The 19,955-nt window shown below is 41.1% G+C and overlaps 2 protein-coding genes across 3 annotated transcripts in view; one reads left to right on the top strand and one right to left on the bottom strand.

The window, feature by feature from the left end:
- LOC122870500 (pyruvate carboxylase, mitochondrial-like) overlaps positions 1-19,955 on the bottom strand; it is a 292,268-nt gene that overhangs the window by 70,865 nt on the left and 201,448 nt on the right. The window lies entirely within an intron of this gene.
- The window catches only part of LOC122870502 (leucine-rich repeat and fibronectin type-III domain-containing protein 4), a 160,238-nt gene that overhangs the window by 110,203 nt on the left and 30,080 nt on the right, over positions 1-19,955 (top strand). Inside the window, 2 exon segments of the mRNA XM_044184730.1 lie at positions 9,160-9,767; positions 10,797-11,650. The gene's annotated coding sequence lies outside the window, so the exon portion shown is untranslated.

Here is a 19,955-nt window from a genome sequence, read left to right as displayed (position 1 = left end):
AGTATATAAACCCTAAAGGTGCAGTACACAAAAAGGTGCAGCATTACAGAGTAGAAATAAACTGAGAAAATAAACCGCACAGAATGAAGCAAAAGAGAGGTAACCATGGTGCTAGAGATGTAAAGTTGTGACCTTCAATTTCAAGTCCTATAGGAATACTGTAGCTGCACACTCAAAACCCTTTGCCAGTCTAATTAGTGAATACTGACTGCGCACTCAAAAATGATATACTCTATCACTTCAAACACATTTTCGTGTCAGGTTTGGGCTGACAATGTTGCAAAATGTTCTCGAAGTGTCAACACTCTCAGTAACAAATGTTTGTTACTGAGCGTTTTCTCACTAGAGCACATAGGGGTGTTCATAATAACACAATAAAACACAAAAACCTGGTTGGATACCATGACATCAGCAAGCTATAATAGGTTAGATAGGACGCATGATAAAAAAAAGCACAGACGCACTATAAGGACAAGGTTGAGGAGAAACTGAGAACTGGTAATGCAAGAGATGCCTGGAGGGGATTGAACAAAATGATGGGCAGGCAGCAGAAACCAGCTCCTCAGTGTGATGACCCCCTCAGTCTCTCAAACAATCTGAACTAATTTTATTCTAGATTCGATAAACAGGACTTCAGTGATGAGTGTGAGGCTGTCTGCACTGGAATGACCCTAGGCCCTATGATCCTACAGGAGAGGGAGGTCATCTCTGTGTTTCAAAGAGTCAACCCCTGCAAGGCTCCTGGCCCAGATGGACTCCAGGGGAAGGTTCTAAAGTAATGTGCGACCCAAGAGGGACCTATTTTCACCCAAGTGTTCCAAATATTCCTCAACTCAAGCTTTGTCCCCCAGGCCTGGAAGACAGCGACCATCATCCCTGTACCAAAAACACCCCATACCAAATCTCTTAATGACTTCAGACCCATCGCTCTCATACCTCTACTCAGCAAATGTATGAAAGCCTAATGTGTAAAGAACTCTTATCTCAAACAGCTGAGTTTATGGATCCTATGCAATTTGCCTACCGAGCTAATCGTGGTGTTAATTATGCTACACTCTCTTGGATAAAGTCCACTGTCATCTAGACAAAGCCAACACTCATGTCCGTATTCTTTTTATGGACTTCTCTGCTTTTGACACAGTCCAGCCCCACCTCCTCTTAAAGTGCCTGTGTGACCTGAACAGCAGCAGCAGTCTGGTCCTTTGGGTCAGGGAATTGATGAGAGAACGACCCCAGCGCGTCTGCATTAACAACACCCTTTCTGACTGCCTTGTCCTTAATACAGGTGTCCCTCGGGGATGTGTACTATCTCCCCTGCTGTTCTCAATAAACACATATGAAGTGCAGTGTAACAGCAGTGACCTCTACACTACATCAACAGCCTTTCCTCCTGGTTTGACGACAGCATCTTAGACCTTAATGTCACCAAGACCAAGGAGCTGTGTCTAGGAGGCAATAGGAGAGCAGGCAGTGCAGGTCCTACCTACAAGCCAATCAGTATGAAAGGCCAAGAAGTGGAGCAGGTCACAGACTTCAAATATCTGGGAACAGTAATAGACAAGCTCACCTTTCAAGACAATGTTGACCACATCTACAAGAAAACAAGACATCGTCTTGCTCTTCTCAGGAAACTGGAAGAACGGTTACAAGTAAATCCTCACGCAAAACAGGATTCAGTGACTCAGAATCAGAAATACTTTATTGATCCCAGAGGGGAAACTCTTTCGTTACAGCTGCTTACTATCACGTTGATGTACACTTATGTTGCATATTGGAGATCAAAGTAAAGCAGCGTCTCTCCCTTATCACATTCTTTAAGATATTTTAACCAGTTTCCATTTACCATCATGATAATGACCATGATAGTGGTCATAAAGTCTCAATATACTGTTCTGTCAAAGTAATGCATCTCATCTAATGGGCTCTCTGTATTGATGACTACTGTCAGTAGTGAAAAGGTGATTCATCCATGTATCTGCACTAATAAAATGTTGAGCAAATATAGCTGGACTCCTACTTAAAAAGCTAGCCACAATAGAAATGTTGACTCAACCAACAAGACCATATTTAATCCTTCCCTTCCATCTATGGTTTAGCATGATGCCTTTAATCCTAAAACATCCATAGTCTCTATTTTCAGTGGCTGGGGAGGCCAGAACACCAAATGACTAATAGTCGCCTCTTATTTACAAAATGTACTATAACTGTCTATATTTTCTCAGCACAGAACATCATGCATTATTTATCAGAATATTTTTATATCCTCATGGTTGCCTGTGATTTTCTAGTCAGTATTTATAGGTTTTCACATTTGTTTTTTTTAATGCTGTTTGATCAGGGCTCCTGCTCCTCCTCCTCCTCCTCTGTGTGTGTCCATTTAGTTGTGCCAGTAAGCCATGCCAGTGAGCCAGCGTGAGAAACACCAGGGCTCTGGCACTGGCACACCTAAACTGAATGCAGCCATTTATTAATGTTATTAGTTACACTTGCATTTATCAAGTCAAAATGTCATACTGTGAGAAAGATCTATTAGCTATGTTTACTCACACACCCAATAATCCAATCATAATGCGATTAAGGTGGTAATGTGACTGAGATGGAACCCATGTAAACAACATACTCTAATACTGTTATCGCGATTATTCTTAGTCAGAAGAAACTTAAGCTACGTGCAATTTTGGTTGCATTATTTAAGGGCATTTCAGTCATGTAAACACCTTAATCCAACTACGACTATTGGAGTTTTAACAGCATTTGACGCCACATGGTATTCCAACTGCTTGATGGCACATGCCAAAGATGTCAGCTGGTGAGACACTTGAATCTGCTCTTCCACTGCATTGTCTTGACGAGCACTCTCTAGGCTTCAAACAAACTTTCTCCGCTTCAAGTGCAATTTACAGAGAGGCACATCTTTTCATCTGCAATGTTCAAACAAAGATAGCCACAAGGGTAAACCATGACAGAAAACCCCTCACAGAAACAGAGGTATTTAATGTAACACTTCACTATGCAAGCATAAAAGAATCTTCATTGGACTAGTTCTTCACTCTGATTATTAGCTACAATTTGATAATTATACAAAAGGAAAGAAATCTTTCTTTCTGTAATAAACACACACAGACACACATCCCTGCATTTCTAATGCCAAGAAATTGCAGCTTATTTGAGGGAAAACAAACAGACAAAATCTTTTCATTTGCACCTCCCAGCTTTATATTTCAACATTTAACAGCCTTTTTCTAACAGCTCAGTACGTTTCTGCACAGACCCATTTATGTAACCCCACACACGCAAAGAAAGTTTTATTAGTTGCATCTTATATCCATTGTTTGTTATTTCTATTGCATATTCCCGTAGCACATAATGCATTAAAGCAACTCACTCTTGGAAACATTTGGCTTGCATGTTGGATTTTTTCCCCCCTAACCAACATATCCCTGAAGTCCTTTCTGCCCTGTGTCTTTACCTCTGAGCGTATTTGTCAAGGTTTTACACTTAAAGCAATATAGACAAATGAGGCCCAGCATGTTTTTCTCGTACTTCATTGACTGCTGCCCATGGCTGGTAAACGGTCTGCCAGCACTAACTGGGAAATCATTTGGAGACACTATTACTAATGCAGAGGAAATTTAAAAAAAAGCACAATGACATGCTAACGGCTCCAAGAGCAAAATTAGAAGGCGGAGTTGAGTTGTGTGTGTGTGCGTGTGTGTCTGTCTGTCTGTCTGTCTGTCCTTGTCTCTCATTATCCCTAGATTGAGACAAATAGAGGGGGATCTGCCCTTCGATCTAAACCTCCACACCATTTACCCCTGACATCACAGATGAGCAAGTGTGTGAGTGTCTGTGTGTTTCATTTAGCCTTGTAAGAGGTGTGTGTCTAACTGCAGGGTGAGCTGGCCATTTTCTCATTTGTGTGACAGTGTGCGTTTGTGTGTGCAATCATGCCAATCTCTGAGTGAGAGTGTGTATGCTCAATCATGCTCTGTGTGTGTGTGTGTGTGTGTGTGTGTGTGTGTGATGTAGTGGTTGCAAATAGATTTTGTGAAATACATGCTCCATGTGTGTCCATGTGTGAAGTTTATGTGTGTGTGTGTGTGTATATGTGGGTGGGTGTGTGTGTGTGTGTGTGTGAATGGAAGCATTTGACACACTGGTGATTATGTGTGACATGTTTGCGTGCACAGGCGCTCACTGAGTGCATTTGTGTGTTTTAGTGATGCCTATATTTAGGTACTGTGTCTCGCAAACTCACTGTGACTCATTTATACACACACACACAAAAATTTGCCCTCACTTGATGACAACCCAGTCAAATGACAGATAAACATTAAGTGGAGGAGAGGTGTAGACTTGGTTCATTTAGGCTGCTTTATTAAGTCAATGCAAATATTTAAATTCCTCAAAATCTCAACCATCTAGCAAAGTCCCCATCTCTCTGTCCCTCACACAAACCAGAATACATTGTTGTTGCTGGCATGTTTTTCAGCTTCTGTCAAAATTTCATCTTTTGATTTAAGCCGCAACATTTTTTATGCCATACCTGCTGGTAGCAAACACCCATAGTAGGTAACAGTCAGTAAAACTTTTCTTCCAGTCTTTAAAATGTGGCCAAGAAATCTGTTAGGCATTCCCACTGTGTGTGTGTGTGTGTGTGTGTGTGTGTGTGTGTGTGTGTGTGTGTGTGTGTGTGTATATATGTGTGTGTGTGTGTGTGTGTGTGTATATATATATATATATATATATATATATATATATATATATATATCTCTCTATTTGAGCACATTTGATTTAAAATGAAGCAATGACTATGAGATTAAAAGGTGCCCTGTGGAGTTTAACAAGGTCTAACAAATGTGTGTCCTCATAAAAAAGCCAATTTTCTTTTAGATATTTCCAACATTGTTTACATCCATGTTTACTTGCTAGCAGTCGTCTGTGTCTTTGCTGGGTCATTGTTGCATTTCTTGGCACATTACTGCCACCTGTGGACAATGGTCGGTATAGTACTGAAAAATCTTTACTCAAGTAAAAGTACAATTACTCCTGTAAAAAAATGCTCAAGTAAAAGTGAAAATTACAATTTGACAAACCTACTCAAGTAAAAGTATAAAAGTACTTGGTCAATAAACTACTCAAAGTACAAGTTACTTTGTGTTTTAATATTTTTTTAGTGTGTGTGGGCCAGAGATCTCATTTTATGAAGCCATTTTAAGTCCAAGCCAAGTCTGGTCAAGAGAATCTAGTCTCAAGTCTCTTTTTGAAATAATAAAGATACTGTGCATCAGGTTAGAAATAGCCACAGTTGCAACATTGTTATTTCTAGCCTGATGCACTTTGCATGTTGATTATCTCTAATTTAGCTATTTCTGTTAAATTATTTTACTTATTTTTTTTATCTAAATGAAGGTATCGAAAAGATAACTTTAAAATATCATACTTGCTAGCTGCCTAGCCTACTATTGTTTCCTGTATCTGTTATCTTGATATGGACATGTAGCCAACCAAACCACTTGTTTTGATATGAAGGGCACTGCATATGATTTGCCTTCTCCAATAGCACAGGCACCCAATATTATTCCTAAAGCATCTAGGAACTTAATCTTTACAATGTAATGAATTACTGTGGCAATAAAACAGGAGCAGCCCCTTGTTGAATTAAGTAGGGTAAGCCCAGAGGGAGACCTGTGCATCACGCGTAAAGCTCAACAGGACTGTTTTATCCATCCATATGGTAGCCTACTCAGTCAAAGCCCAGATAAGTTTCACCAGCGACAATCTAATGAATTCACCATCGGACATCGCTATGATAGCGAATAATAATAATAATAATAATAATAAATAGCAACCAATGCGAATTAGAGAAAAGACATTTTAATTTAGCTAATTTCCATCAGAAGAAAGCCATGCTCATGCGCAACGAGAGGATTCTGTTAATATATCAGAATCAATCCAGTGAACATCTGACTTAGATGTTTATACAGTGTGTAGCCTGTATTAGTTCTGCACAGACTACATATGCTTTTGATATGCAATTAATGAAAAGCGAAAGTATTTCTGCCAGCTTGCGAAAGGGCGATGCAAGCTACTTTCCAACACGGCCACCAGTGACGTAGTGTGCAGTTACTGGATTTGAGTTGCATTAATAGAACAACCAATCCTTAAATTCATAAGGTATTTGCCTGATTTTCTTAATTTTTGCATTTGCCCAGCTCTAATATCTGGCACAAGCACATGTCTCTTTGTATCGCAAGGGAGACTGGTTAAAGTTCTCCTGCGTAGCCGCACGCACACAGCAGTGCGGGCACCCAAACATGAAAAAAATTGCTCCATAGTACTCGCATCTTTTCTGCACATTTCTCCCTTGAAAGTCAGCACTTAAACCTCAGTCACTGTTTCATTTAAATTCCAGTGTGCTGGAGTAAAGAACAAAACAGTGTGAATGTTAAAATACTTGGGGTTATACTAAAGCCTAAACAAATATGTGAATATCTGAGATACCATGTGATAAAACCCTTGCTGTAAACTCACTTCAAAGCTTAGTATTCTGTTATCAGAAACAAATATCATCTGCTAAAGTTTTAGCATGCACCTGAGTGAGCCACATAAATACTTGACATCGAGATGTTTCCAGTTTGTTGACACCACGAATTGACTAGTGAACTAACAACTCAATGGATTCGTTCAGCCCATGGTCAGTAGGCCGACTCCCCTGCAACTGTTTTCACTTTGAGGGCTAATTTGGCCTGACCGAACCAGAACAGTTCTGCCCTCTTTCTGATTAAGTGCAGCGTTACTCAGAATGAACTAAAAAATATCCTGCCAATCTCTCTGCTTAGTTCTCAGTCCTAGGGAGAAAAAGACTTTCCCCTGTGCACTTCAATTTAACACGATTGATCTGTGGTCACAGGAAATGTTCTAAGGACACAAAATCTTTGACCTCTGCACTAGAGATTTACGGCTGCTTGTAATTTCTCAGATAAGAAATGTAATTATTTCCACAAGTAAACTGATTGTGAGTTGCCCTGAATTAAAGTGGTGGATAAATTCCTTATATGTAAAGTAACAAGCCAGTCAGTAATGAGATTTTCTCCTGACTGGTGAACTCACTTCATCCATCACCCAGCAGTAGGTCATGTTAGTTTATTTCATTCAGCAAGGTCACTCTCCCTGTCAAGAGGACTGGGTGCCAAACCACTAGAGGTTTGATTAATTGAGAATCAACGAGCCATAAAGCCGCACACTGTAAACTGGATACAATTGGGCGAAATGATGTATCAAACTTCTCCTTGCTGGACCTTGCTTTGAGGGAGGTCTGGCTTACTAGGTTAAAAATACACTGGCCCACAGCAGGAAAAAATGGAGAGACAGTAAAGAGGGAGAAAGCAAGGGATAAAAATAAATTCAAGAAAGATAAATGGGGATGCATGAAAGTGGGATGAGAGGTAAATGCTTGAAGGGTAGAGATAAATAGCGAGGAGAGGCACAGATGGAGAAATATTTAGAGGATGGAGAAGTAAATGAAGGACAAAAATTGATTCCTGGGTGGAAATTAGGATACATGAAAAACCAATTCACCCATAACAACGAAAATCTCTGTCCCTGCCCTCTTTTTTTTTTTTACCATCTTTCATTCCCATCTTTCTGATGTTTCAACTCCAGTGTGTGATTGTGTTGACAAAATGGGCCTGCACATATGTGAATTTTAGAAACAACTTAATTCCAACATCTCCGACGTTATAGGTTCTGCCTCAGTAGTGGGATACACACCGACACACACACACACACACACACACACACCCACGGTTTCCATTAAATGGGTATTTCCCGGAGCTATCAGTGCGGCAGGGAAATCAAGTGCTCGACCACCGTTTGAAGTCATATCAGCAACACTTGTTCCTATCGCCATGCTATCACTATCCATTCCCCCCCTTCTATCCCTCACTAACCCCTCTCTTCCTCACTTATCTCCCTTACGCCCCCAGAGATCCACAGCCTCTTCTCTACCTCTCTTTCCTCACACGTCGCCACTCATGTGCTCACTCTCTCTTAATCATCCTCCTTTGCTCCCCCTCTCACCCCAGTTTGACACAGAGTTGCTCGAGGCACTAAAAGCTTCGCTTCCCCTTGTCATACCAGCAGACTTTTATCTCCTCCTCTTCCTCCATCTCTCCTTCCTTCTTCTCTACCCCCCAACCATTCATCAGTTGGTGAAGAAGTACTCATATCCTATTTACTTATTTATTTAATACCACAGTTTAAAAATACCAAGAATAAAAATAAAGAAGTATTACAGTATCAAAAAAATGTGGCTCCAACCAACCATGGTTTTGTCTGTTTCTCAATACTTTGCAACTTTCCTACCATGTTTTCGGTGATCAATCCCAAGCGAATTTGGTCCTGACGTAAATCTTTAAAAACTGGTACAAAATGTATAGTTTTATTTTTGAAAAGGGCTGTGTCATTTCTTAAAACAGCTGGGTACTGTAGTTTTTAGTACGCGTTACTCAAACAGGAGTAAATAGTGTTTTTGTTGGGGACTACTTTCAGCTGCACATTAACACACATTTGGTGCCTTAGTGAGTATTAACAGCCTGTGTATGTGGGGACTGATTTCAATAAACTCCCTATGTTCATTGTAATGAAGGAGCATGTCACCAAGTACAATTGCTCACTGATGTTTTTTGACAAAGATGCAGGTCTATGGTACAGAGGAATAAACTATATCAGGATTTGGCTACATGGGCAGTACTTGTTAGTAGGACGAGGTCATTGTTGGTTTTGGTCTTTTTATGGGATTTGTTGACAATAAGAAACATAGAATATTTCTATATTATATTAATATCATTTTGCAGCTGGTCAAGGTGGAACAACTTTAACTGCTTTATATACTGTTGGATAGTACATTTATAACAATGTATTAATATTTGTTGATTGTATGTTTTATACGGAAAATCTTAAACTGACAAGTAACTAACTAAACTCCAGGTGTCAAATAAATGTAGTGGAGTAAAAAGTAAAAGTATAAATTAGCATAAAATGGAAATGCTCAAGTAATGTACAAGTATCTCAAATCTGTACTTAAGTGTACATCTCTCTTGCTACTCATCTTCATGCCCCTCTCTCTTGTGCACTCTCTCTCCTTTTCTCTCTCAGTCCGATGCTTGACGCTGCCGGAGACAGATCACAGTCCTCTCTTCTGCTCCTCGTCGGGAATCACACACTCTTCTCCACCAGATAAGGACAAAGTAAACCAAAAAAACATCAAGGAAAATGCAAGAGGATAAAGAAGCAGATAAAAGAATAAATTAAGAGGAGAAGTGACTAAGTGGAGGCAGGACAAGTAAAGGAAAAAAAGCGGTAGAAACCTCCCTGAAGGAGTGAGGAGATTTCTAAAAATACAACCCAGCTTATTCCCTGCATTCTCAACCCTCTCTCTCTCTCCCTTCTTTTTTGCTATGTCCCCTACTTCATTCAGTACCTGTTCTGTGGGATTAACATGACTTAAAATTCAATCAGCCTACAGCCTGACGGAAGAGTGACAGAGGAGGCAGACAGAGCGCTGCAGCTGTCGAGACCGAGCGAGGGGACGACTAGCGGGAGGAGAGAGAGAGGGGGATAGACAGTGAGAGATAGAGACAGAGAGGAGAGAGAGGAGAGAGAGAGATGGGTGTTTTTCCACGGAGCTGAGACACAGAGACCGCTGCAGAGACAGAGAGATGTGACGGTTATAGGAGTCACGGTGGAATGATCTGGAAAACAAGGTAAGTAATTCTACCTTTTCATCTTGTGGAGGGCAAAAAATGTGAAAAGACATGTTAAGGATGAAAGGACCAGAAGAAGACCTAAAAAATGGATAAAAAGATACCAAGCAGCTGTATTTTGCTTCTGAAGTAGCAAAGTGAACACCAGAGGAGGAGAAGCACATAAACAGGAATGGATAGGAAAAAAAAATTAATCAAGGATTTTCAATTGAATTCAGCAAGAAAAAAATCCAGCAGAGAGGCTGCATATATATAGCTGCTGCACTAATGTACATACACACTCTATGGAACACTCTCACAAAGAAACACACAAACACAGAGTGAGCGCACAGCTTTAGAGCAAGTTAACGAGACTGTCGTCTTAAAGGTGTCGGCTTTTGGAGTTTGATTGACAGGCCCGTGGGGGGGGGGCAAGCTTTTGAACTGTCTGACATTCATGGCGCTGATCAATAGCCCAGTTGTTTCATTAGACTGTGTGTGTGTGACTGGCAGAGAGAGCGAGAGATGCAGAGACTTTGTGTGCTTGCAGGAGTATCACTGCATGACTACTTAGTGGATGTGCGCGCGGTGGAGGTGTGTGTGTGTGCAAGCATGCGTGAATGTGCTGCATGACTGTGTGTGTGCATGTGTGCTCCTGAGAGAGTGAGCATGATCAAGCCAAGGTAGCCTGCTAAGAGGCATAAAGAGGGTCTCAGAACTATTGATTCTCTTTGACAGACAGGTGAGGGGGGGAGAGACAGAGGGGAGGAAAAAAAATGAGGGGTAGGAAGATGGGGAGGGGGATTTAAAGAGGCCATAAGGGAGGAGTGAATGATTAACAGCAGGAGTCGTGGAAAGAGGGATGGATGTAGATAACTGGGGGGAAGAGGAGGTCAGGTGGAGAAAAAAGTGATAATGGACTTAGTCCAATGTTTATGTGATTGATGTGACACACACACACACACACAATAAAGAAGGCATTAATGTAACACATGTACAGTGCACACAGTTCATTCTCTTCACACTCTCCATGTTTCTCCTCTTTTGCAGGTTTCTAGCCATCCCTCCATCTCTCCAGCTTACTCCCAAACCTCCTTTTCTGCACCTCCCTCCAAGGTCATCAATGAACAACTAACTCAATGTGGGAGAACAAACACGGATCATGCTGTGTAGATTGTAGAGGGGCCCTGTGACACACCCTGGATATCACTCTGGGAGGTGAGGGATGAGAGAAAGAGGAGGGGGAAAAACTGAATGTGTGAAAGAAGGAAGCAATAGGAGAAAGCCAGAGAGCCAGATGAAAAAATAAGAAGAGAGGTGACTAGGCTGTATGAGTGAGGGGGGAGGGAAAAAAAGGAGAGAGGGAGTGAGAGAAGGTGGGGAGGGAGGAGGAGAGGTGAAGATCGTCGCCAACTCCAGGATTCATATTCTCCGTCAATTGAACTGCTCCAGATATAGAGAGAAGTTGAATACAGCCATGAGGAAATCATATCAAAACGCCATAAATAGGATTTCAAGCAAAGTGGATTCGTGGATTTTTTCTCAAACTGAGGTCTCTATTTCGGAATACCATGCCGGGATTGAGCGAGTAATTCTGGATTTTCCAGGTTTTCTTCATCTATAGAAGCCTAAGAGGATATTGTGGGATTGGAATTTCTGCAACTCTTCTGACACTGACCTACATCCGCCTCCTTTTGATGTGTGTGGGGGCGTGTGTGTGTGAAGGGGAGTAGGACAGGTTTCAGCGCAAACACACAACCCTCTCCCCCTACTGGCCCAACACAAGGAGGAACACCTGGGGAGAGATCTGTGCTAAACACTCACACAAATACACACACACACACATATAAACCTGGATAACATGTGGAGCTGATTCGGATTATAGAGCCGCACAGACGGAAAAGGTAACGTCCATGCAGTATCAAACACACACACACACACATTGTTGGCACATATTGGCCAAGTAAAGGTGGATCCATGTTAGCTTTCTTGTGCTGAATCATTGAGCACATCAATGCGGTGAACACCAACACTCACTGGACTGGGAACTTTGTGTTCTCTCTCTCTCTCACACACACACACACACACACACACACACACACACACACACACTTAGGCCTATAAATAATGAACAGATGTGCGTTCATAACAACAAAAACATGAGAGGCAAATGTCAGAGTTCACACAGAGAACATTCAAATCTCCCACATGGCACAGATGATTGTATGTTTTCTTTTCTTATCCTTCTATTCTAATCCTTCTACACCTCTAAGTCCCCAGTTTTTGCTCTACATACCCCTGCCATACTGAGAATCCTGCTTTCTCTCTCATCCTGTGTGTGTTTCTGTGTGTGAGTGTCAGCCAGCTGTCCGGTATCAGATTACTCACTAGGTGCGTCTCAGCTTGGCTTTCATCACCTTGCCTTTATGTAATCTCACCTGGCGTGTCGTGTGTGTCTATGTGTGTATCATGGTAAGAGTGCGAGGATGCAGGGAGGAGAGTGTTTGTGTGGTAGCAGCAGCACAGAACAGTTTTAACCTCCCTTCGTTTGAGGCTTTTTACGTAAGCTGTGTCTGAGTGCGCGCACACAGATTTGGCACACTGACACAGGAGATCAGACTGACTGAGTGGATATATGGGAGGATAAGAGGGTGATGAGAAAGAAATGGAGACGGGGAGAAGAGGGAAAGTGCAAGAAGGAGGTAAAGGGAGGAGGAAAAGAGATGCAGGGAGATGGAAAGGGGAGAAGGGGAGGGAAGGGTGACACGAAATAGTGATGGGCTCTGAGGGCTAAGAAAGGTCAGATGAAAGGATTGCAGTAAGAAGAGGAGAAGTGAGAAGCAGTGACTGACTTGTGGAAGGGACAGGGGAAAAGAGACAGATAAATGGAAGAAACTGAAAAAAAGTAGAATAAATTAGGAAACAAAGAATGAAATGATGAAGGGCTCATGGCAGCAGAGAACAAGAGAACAGAAGAGGGAGGAATAACAAGAAGACACATATAGAGAAATGGAGGGATAAAGAGGAGCAGAGTGTTTGAGGAGTAAGAAATTTTATAGATAAGACAATAAAAGACTGAAGGATTGACTGATTAAATGATAAGTGAGATAAACAAGAAGATTTTAATAAGTCTAGAATGATGAGTGACAAGATAATACAAAAGGTTAGAAAGAGGCACACTCAGGCTAGAATTCTAAATTAATGGTGATTTACCGTAGGGAGATAAAAATAGAAATAGAAATAATTAGAAGTGACAGATGGCCATCATTATGTAGCCTTCTACTGTTATACCATTGGCTACAATTAGTCTTACATGACCCCAAAAAGTCTGTAAAAGATCACTAATACAAGTAATGAGCTATTTAGAGATATAACTACAAGGGGAATATGTTGTACCATGGGGCTTTTCCATGTAATAGACCTTCCAATTATGAGGCACAACTTGGGGGAAAAGGGAAATTCTACCTTAGAGGAAAATAATTACCCTGGAAACTAAAGATATTCGGCTTAAAAACAATACACCACATGTGAAACTTTTTTTTTTTTGAACAATAAGCTTTTTGAATAACTGAGACAGGGCTCATTACTTGCTCTGTTGATCGTTTACAGCAGTTTTGACTCTTGCTTTGAACAGGGGCAGCGCTAATTCTGAGAAGATGTTGACTGATTTGTTTCAGTGTAACAAAGAGGCCTTTTGATATTCATTAACCAAATCATAATTCTATTATTGGCTTTGCACTCCTGCTAGTGATAGTCATTAGAATACAGAGCAGGTTAGTGTCATATGGTTCAAACAGTGAAATAAAGGCAGAATATAACATTTTCTAAATTATGTTGTTAATGCTCTGTGTGGCTCGTTGTTATCGGGGGTGTCTATCATTCTGAGGCTACAGTAAGGGAGATGCATGAACAGATGGGATGTGCACTGTTCAAAGTAAGAGCCTTGCCAAAATGAACAGACTGGCAAGTGGATGAAGGAATAGAGAAATGGAGAGAATTGACCACTTATTGAAGGGGAGTAAAAACAATTGCAGATCAATTAATTGACAGTTCTTTAAGCCCCTCCCCCCTTAATTACTGTAAACTGTCTAGGGGGACAATTTACCATCAAAATTCTTAATTTTTGAAACAATGGGTCGTTGATTTCAGACAGAAGTAAACAAAACCAGGTTTCTCATTTCTAGCCAGCGACTGAAATGACAAGTCACTGGCAGATTTTATCAGCTGTAACTAGCGAACTAATTAAATTAACGTTAGCTGAAAACTCTGTTTCCAGCTGACTTTTTAATGTTTCCAGCTGATTTGTTTTAAAATGAGAATCCAGTAAAAGGATCTTAAAGATGCACTTGATGACTACATACTTTAATATCTGGCTAAAAGACTTAGCTGAGTTTACACACTTGGACAAGCAAGAGGATGACTGGATTTATGCCTTTTTGCTCGTATTTTCGAACAGTATAACAGTTATTTTCACTTTTACTGTTACCAAGAGAAAAGGCATTTGGGATGAGGACGAGCCAATGAGTTTGGTGAACGTAATGTTATTTCAAAAAAACGTGTTTGGCTGGGGTTGCCAGAGTGTAAACTTCCCATAAGGAAGCAGGACAGAGCCGCTAATGTTGCCCTAAACTCTGATATACAGTAGATGTGCCAGCTGTGAACGGGGGGCCATGTAAACCCACAAAATAATGTATTATTTAATGCTGCTGCTTGCAGGTTATGTTAGAGCAGACAAGCAAATTCTTTAATCCATTCCTTACACTTTTGATGTTGTATTTTTAGTTTTTGTGAGGTTAAAAAAATAATCCACCATCCAAACTCTTTAAATGCAGAATATTGCTCTTACAGTACTAGAGACCCATGCACACAGCTTGCAGAGAAAGCCAAAGCTTGACAGGCCTGCCTTGCCTAGTTACGGTTGCTATGATATGATTGGCCAATAGCTTCTCGGGGGAGGGGTTAAGTGAATGGTCAGTTAAGGAATAAAAAGCCAAAAGGAAGGAGATGAGAGGGACAGACTGAGTTAAAAGTGTTAAAAAAATAGTGACCAACCGAATGCTAAGGGCAATAACTGCAGACATAAGGATAATTACATGGAACAGATGAAGACAGACTTATGAAACGAGATCAAAGATGATGATGAATGATAGATGTAGGATGTCACACACCCTTCTGATTTAACCAGCTTTCAATCAAGGCGAGAAGTGGAAGATTTGAAATGCTGAAACAAGGGAGACGTGGTCAGTGTTAGGATGGTGGCACTTGATGGATGAATGGATGGAGGGAGGGACGTGAAAGGCTGGGCTGTTACAGAAGAGAGGGAGGATGAAATGATGAAACATCAGGCCGCTGTCAACAGTTAAGGAACTGAATGGTAGATGACGGACGAGAGGTATAGAACGATAGCGTGATGAAGAGGAGTAATTACAAGACTGACTGTTTAAGATAGGGAGGAACACTCAGGGATGGAGAGAGACTGAGTAATAAAGAATGAAAAGGCGAGTGATGACACTTGAGAGGTGGATGATAAGAGGGAGTGGGGATAAGGGAATAGAGGAATAACAATGTCTGAAAAGAAAAACTACACTAATAAAGCATTGGCACACTGAGGGGGAGGGATGAGTGGATAGGAAGATGGAGGGGTGGATGAATGAATGGAATAAAACTGATGTGATTAAGTGTTAAAAGGATGAGTAAATAGACTGTTGGTAGTCAAAGGAAAGAAGGGCGGGGAAGAAGGGATGACATGACAAAAGACGATAAGGAAAAGGATGGAAGGAAGTGGGTAAATAAAGGAAGAAAATGATATAAGGGGACAAAAAGAGTGTCACAGAGAGGAAGAATGACTAATACCCCCTTTCCACCAAAGATGATGATGAATGATAGATGTAGGATGTCACACACCTTTCTGATTTAACCAGCTTTCAATCAAGGAGAGAAGTGGAAGATTTGAAACCCTGAAACAAGGTGGACAATGTCAGGAAGGTGGCACTTGATTTATGAATGGATGGCCGAATGAATGACAAATGGTGGAGGGAGAGACGTGAAAGACTAGGCTGTTACAAGTTCCACCAAGGAGTTTGAGGCTCGGTTCGGAGCCGGTGCCTAATCTCAAATGAGAGGATCCCCAGTGAGAGGTGGAAGCAACAAGCAGAAGTGTAGTACAGGGGTAAGGAAAGATGGAGGGATGAGAGGATGAGTAATTAAACTGTTGACAGTCTGTTTAGGCACAGCAGGCGCCTTATGAGCAGAACAAACTGTAACCACGGCAACCGCTGGAGACAGACGGAGGGATGGTTTTTGGGGAGGGAGATACAGGGGAGGGAGGAGAAACGGGGGAGAGCCAACTGTGAAAGTGTATCTGAGGCGACTTGGGGGGATTAGAGGGAGGGAGTGTGACACAAGTGGGAAATGAGGGATGAAAGAGAGCATGGAGAAGAAAAGAGGGATAAGAGGGGGAGAAGAAAGGGTCGAGGTATCTGCATGTTTAAGAAATACCTAGAACTGATACTGATTTAAGGACCCATGAGCCCTTGCATTAAATTTCACAAATCAGGATTAGGAAGTTAGCCACATATCTGTAAAAGATTATTCCATTCTCTTGGTAATACTGATATAAATCTATGAAACTAAATTTGAATATTAAGTTTAAAAATATGATTAAGCTATGCAGACTGAGAATTGCTAACAAAAGTACTTTTTAAAAGTTATCTGGCTAACTTGTTAATCCTGCTTTGTGAAAAAAAAAACCCTCTGGAGATGGAGAGGGAAAAGAGGGCATGGATTTACACATACACACAAAACTTTAATGGTTTAGTCCCATCAGAAAAGTGCTCGCCAACAGCTATGTGTCCTATCCAAGCAAGAATTACAACCTGTTCAGCTTTGCGAGCCTAAAATGTAAGATGCAATGGCTTAATTTTAACCTTCATAGAGGAGCAGATAGGTGGCATCTATCACACTATGGCGATTAGTGATTCTAGTCTAAGGCTGCTAAATATTACAACCATCAGCTTACAGATATATCCCGCACTTCTGCTATGGCATGTTGGTAACACCTCTCCAACAACTGTATAGTAGCATCCAAACCAACACTACTGTAAGTCTGCAAACTCACAAGTGTTTGTCTGCATTACAGCTATGCTCAACAGATGCAGTAGGTTGTAGATGCTCAAGTGAATCATGGTGCAGAATACAGTGTGGGTGATGACTGTCAGAAGAAAACCAGCTTGTACTTAGTCGGCAACACTTATAGTCTAAGTCTGCCAGAGAGGCACAGAGTGTTCCTGCCTGTATCAGCACTGCTAAGCATAAGAATATGAGACGCAGTAATCAACAAACTCAAGGGAAACCAGTTTCCCCTGCAGGCTCATTGCAGCGCAGTGTTGTTACGCCTTTATTAGTGTCTCACATCAGGGGAAAAAAAGCTCTTTGTGGTGAGTTACAGTGCAGTTTGTGATTCATTATGGTTTAGAGTAGGCACTGTGATCTAACATGCCTGGTACTAACAGACCTCAACTAAGCAATAATTGAAAATTCTTTCGATCCCCACGCCACATGGATCTCTTTAACTCCAGGGTTCCTGTACTACTTCCACCTCTTATCCCTAGCATGCCTGCCTTTCCCTACATCCCTGTTTCAGAGAGGCGGATGAGATAAAAGGGTGAACACAAGAGCAAAAGAGAAAATAAAATGAAAATAAAATAGGAAAAAAGTCAGAAAAATAAAGAAATACATGACTGAAGATAGAGTTTACTTTGTATATGTGTCTGTGTATGCTTATGTAAGCATTAATCAATAAATCCATCACTGTGATTCAGAGGCCTGGTTGGCATGTCATTGACCGACTGTGCTGGATGCAGAGTGCTGATTGGGTAATTGCTCCATTACATAGGATTTCCCTTCAGAAGGCTGGGAACCCTGTTGAATCATCAAACTGCCACTTGCACAGACTTACATGCACACACGCACACATATACACACAGAGACACTTTGTCAAGCTGCATCCTGTTGTGTTAGCCAATCAGGGTCCATTTAATTGGCGCTGCAGGGTTTCTGATTGGGTGGGAGATGTGGTGTGTTTGTGTGTTGCTTGTCGACCAGTGTTTGTGGTGGATTTTAAGGCAATTTTATGTTGATTGGCCTCAGCTATGTAAACATACACAGGTGCACACAAGCGCACACACACACACACACACACACACACAAAATCACCCACTGAAAATATGGCAGGGTTGCAGGAAAGGCTGATATGGAAGAATAAAGATGGGCAAGATGGAATTGAGAAACTTTAAGGAGATGAGGTAGTGAGAGAACACAGAAATGAGAAACACAAGGAGAGAAGGGCATTATCTTTATGTAGGGACAAAAAGGTTGAGCTAGAAAGACACAGACAAAGAGAGAGGGAAATGAAGGAGGGATGAGAGAAACAGAAGGGATGAACAGAGGAGGAGGAGAGGGACAGAGAAAACGGCAAGTGCATTATGTTCAGGGTGAGTGGCAGGTCAGTTATTTTGCAACACTTGTGATAGTGTGTGTCATGCAAAGGCAAATTTGTGGGTGTAAGCAGAACTGTATTTAAGTATTTTTATGTCTGCAGGTTTGTGAGTTTGAGAGTGAGAATGTGCGTTTTTGTTTGTGTGTTGAAAAAAGTTAGGATTAGAAACTGAAGTAGTTTAAGTTGAGTTTCTCTTGGGTGTCCCGTCGATGACTGCAAGCGCCAAACATCACACCCCTTCACATACAATTCACATAAATCCTAAAGCATCAAACTGCATAAGAATGTCTAGTGAGACTGGACTCAAATACATTAGATGCTTCATACTCCAAGTGTTTGGAATTGGGCCCAAACCACAGGCTATGGTGCTATCACATTTAAAAGGACAGGAACATAATTACAAAATTTAAACAACATTCATTTTCCAATCAGACACAGTTTGAAACAGTCTGATGCAGGCAGTGGGACAGACTCCAAACTCTTACAGGTGGGACTACCATGAATGGGACCAAGTACAAAGCAGTTTCTTTCTAGTCTGACAAGAGTAGTCAACACGCATCTGTAATAACCTGCAGATATCAAAGTACAATATGATAAGTTCACTGAAAGCATGAAGGTTACAATATATACTATACTAAGAAATTTAAAACGGGGCATTCCACTGACTTTACACATGAAGTTCAGTTTACTTGTCACGAGAAATACTACTCAGACTGAAAACAGTTGTATGATGTCTTCTGTGGCTATGGAGGAACCTTTCCCAAGTGTAATGAATAACTTAAAAAAATAAAATAAAAATAAAAAAAGACACTATTGAGTTGCATTGTGGGAAATGTAAGAATCAGCGTTTTTGTCAGGATCTCTCAGCCTCTGCTGCTTCGATTTTGAGGTTTGTTTTTATCTTTCTCTTGTGATGATGAATATATTCAATATTCACTCTTTTAACTCTGGCTTTGGTCTCTACCAACTAGTGAGGGAAATATCAAGCTCCTGAGATGCTAAATACTCCACTATGTTCACCAGCTAGACTCAAACCGTGTCTGTGAACGGTGGGTTTTTAGAGCTTTTTCACTGAAAACACAGAAAATGAGGCTAAGCAATGAGCTGATACTGCAGTGCAATTTAATCAGATGCAACTGTGCTATTGCTATCTGGAGTAAAGCAGCATCAAAACAGAACAGAATTGAGCCACCTCTGGCACCAATATGACAGCTATCCACCAATGAAAAATTATTCCTCTCCAAGTAAAAAGGCATCCTGGTATAGCAGTGTAACAGAGCTGCCAGAGCTGTTTCCAGTACTCTATGTCCCTTATTTGCTCAGCTGTTCCCGTCATTTTGGTTGCTCAGCTGTATCCATCTGTAAGACTATTATGTATAGAATGAAACTACTGTTACAGTTTACCAAAGGACTTTCAAAGCAGATAATGCTGAGATCCCACTGCAGTCAAAGTGACATTGAAGCCTTACAAGGAAAAAAAAAAAAAAAACCTTCCCTGTTAAAGAAAACACAGGCCTGTGCCGGTATACTTTAGGGTGTAAATGTGGACACAAATACTGATCTTCAAGCAGATAAAGATTAGATAGTGGATAAAACTTAAAGATTCAAATGAGAGCTTCATAACAGATCACGTAAAGACCGCTCCCTGGCACAATCTGTGCCAATGAAGTGCCAAAGAAAATCATCGCCCCCTCAGTTGTTTGCCAATTCAA

The sequence above is a fragment of the Siniperca chuatsi genome, linkage group LG22, assembly GCF_020085105.1.
Source record: "Siniperca chuatsi isolate FFG_IHB_CAS linkage group LG22, ASM2008510v1, whole genome shotgun sequence".
Classification (NCBI taxonomy): Eukaryota; Metazoa; Chordata; class Actinopteri; order Centrarchiformes; family Sinipercidae; genus Siniperca; species Siniperca chuatsi.
Note: the sequence above shows the minus strand (reverse complement) of the source record. Positions and strands in the feature narration are given on the sequence as shown.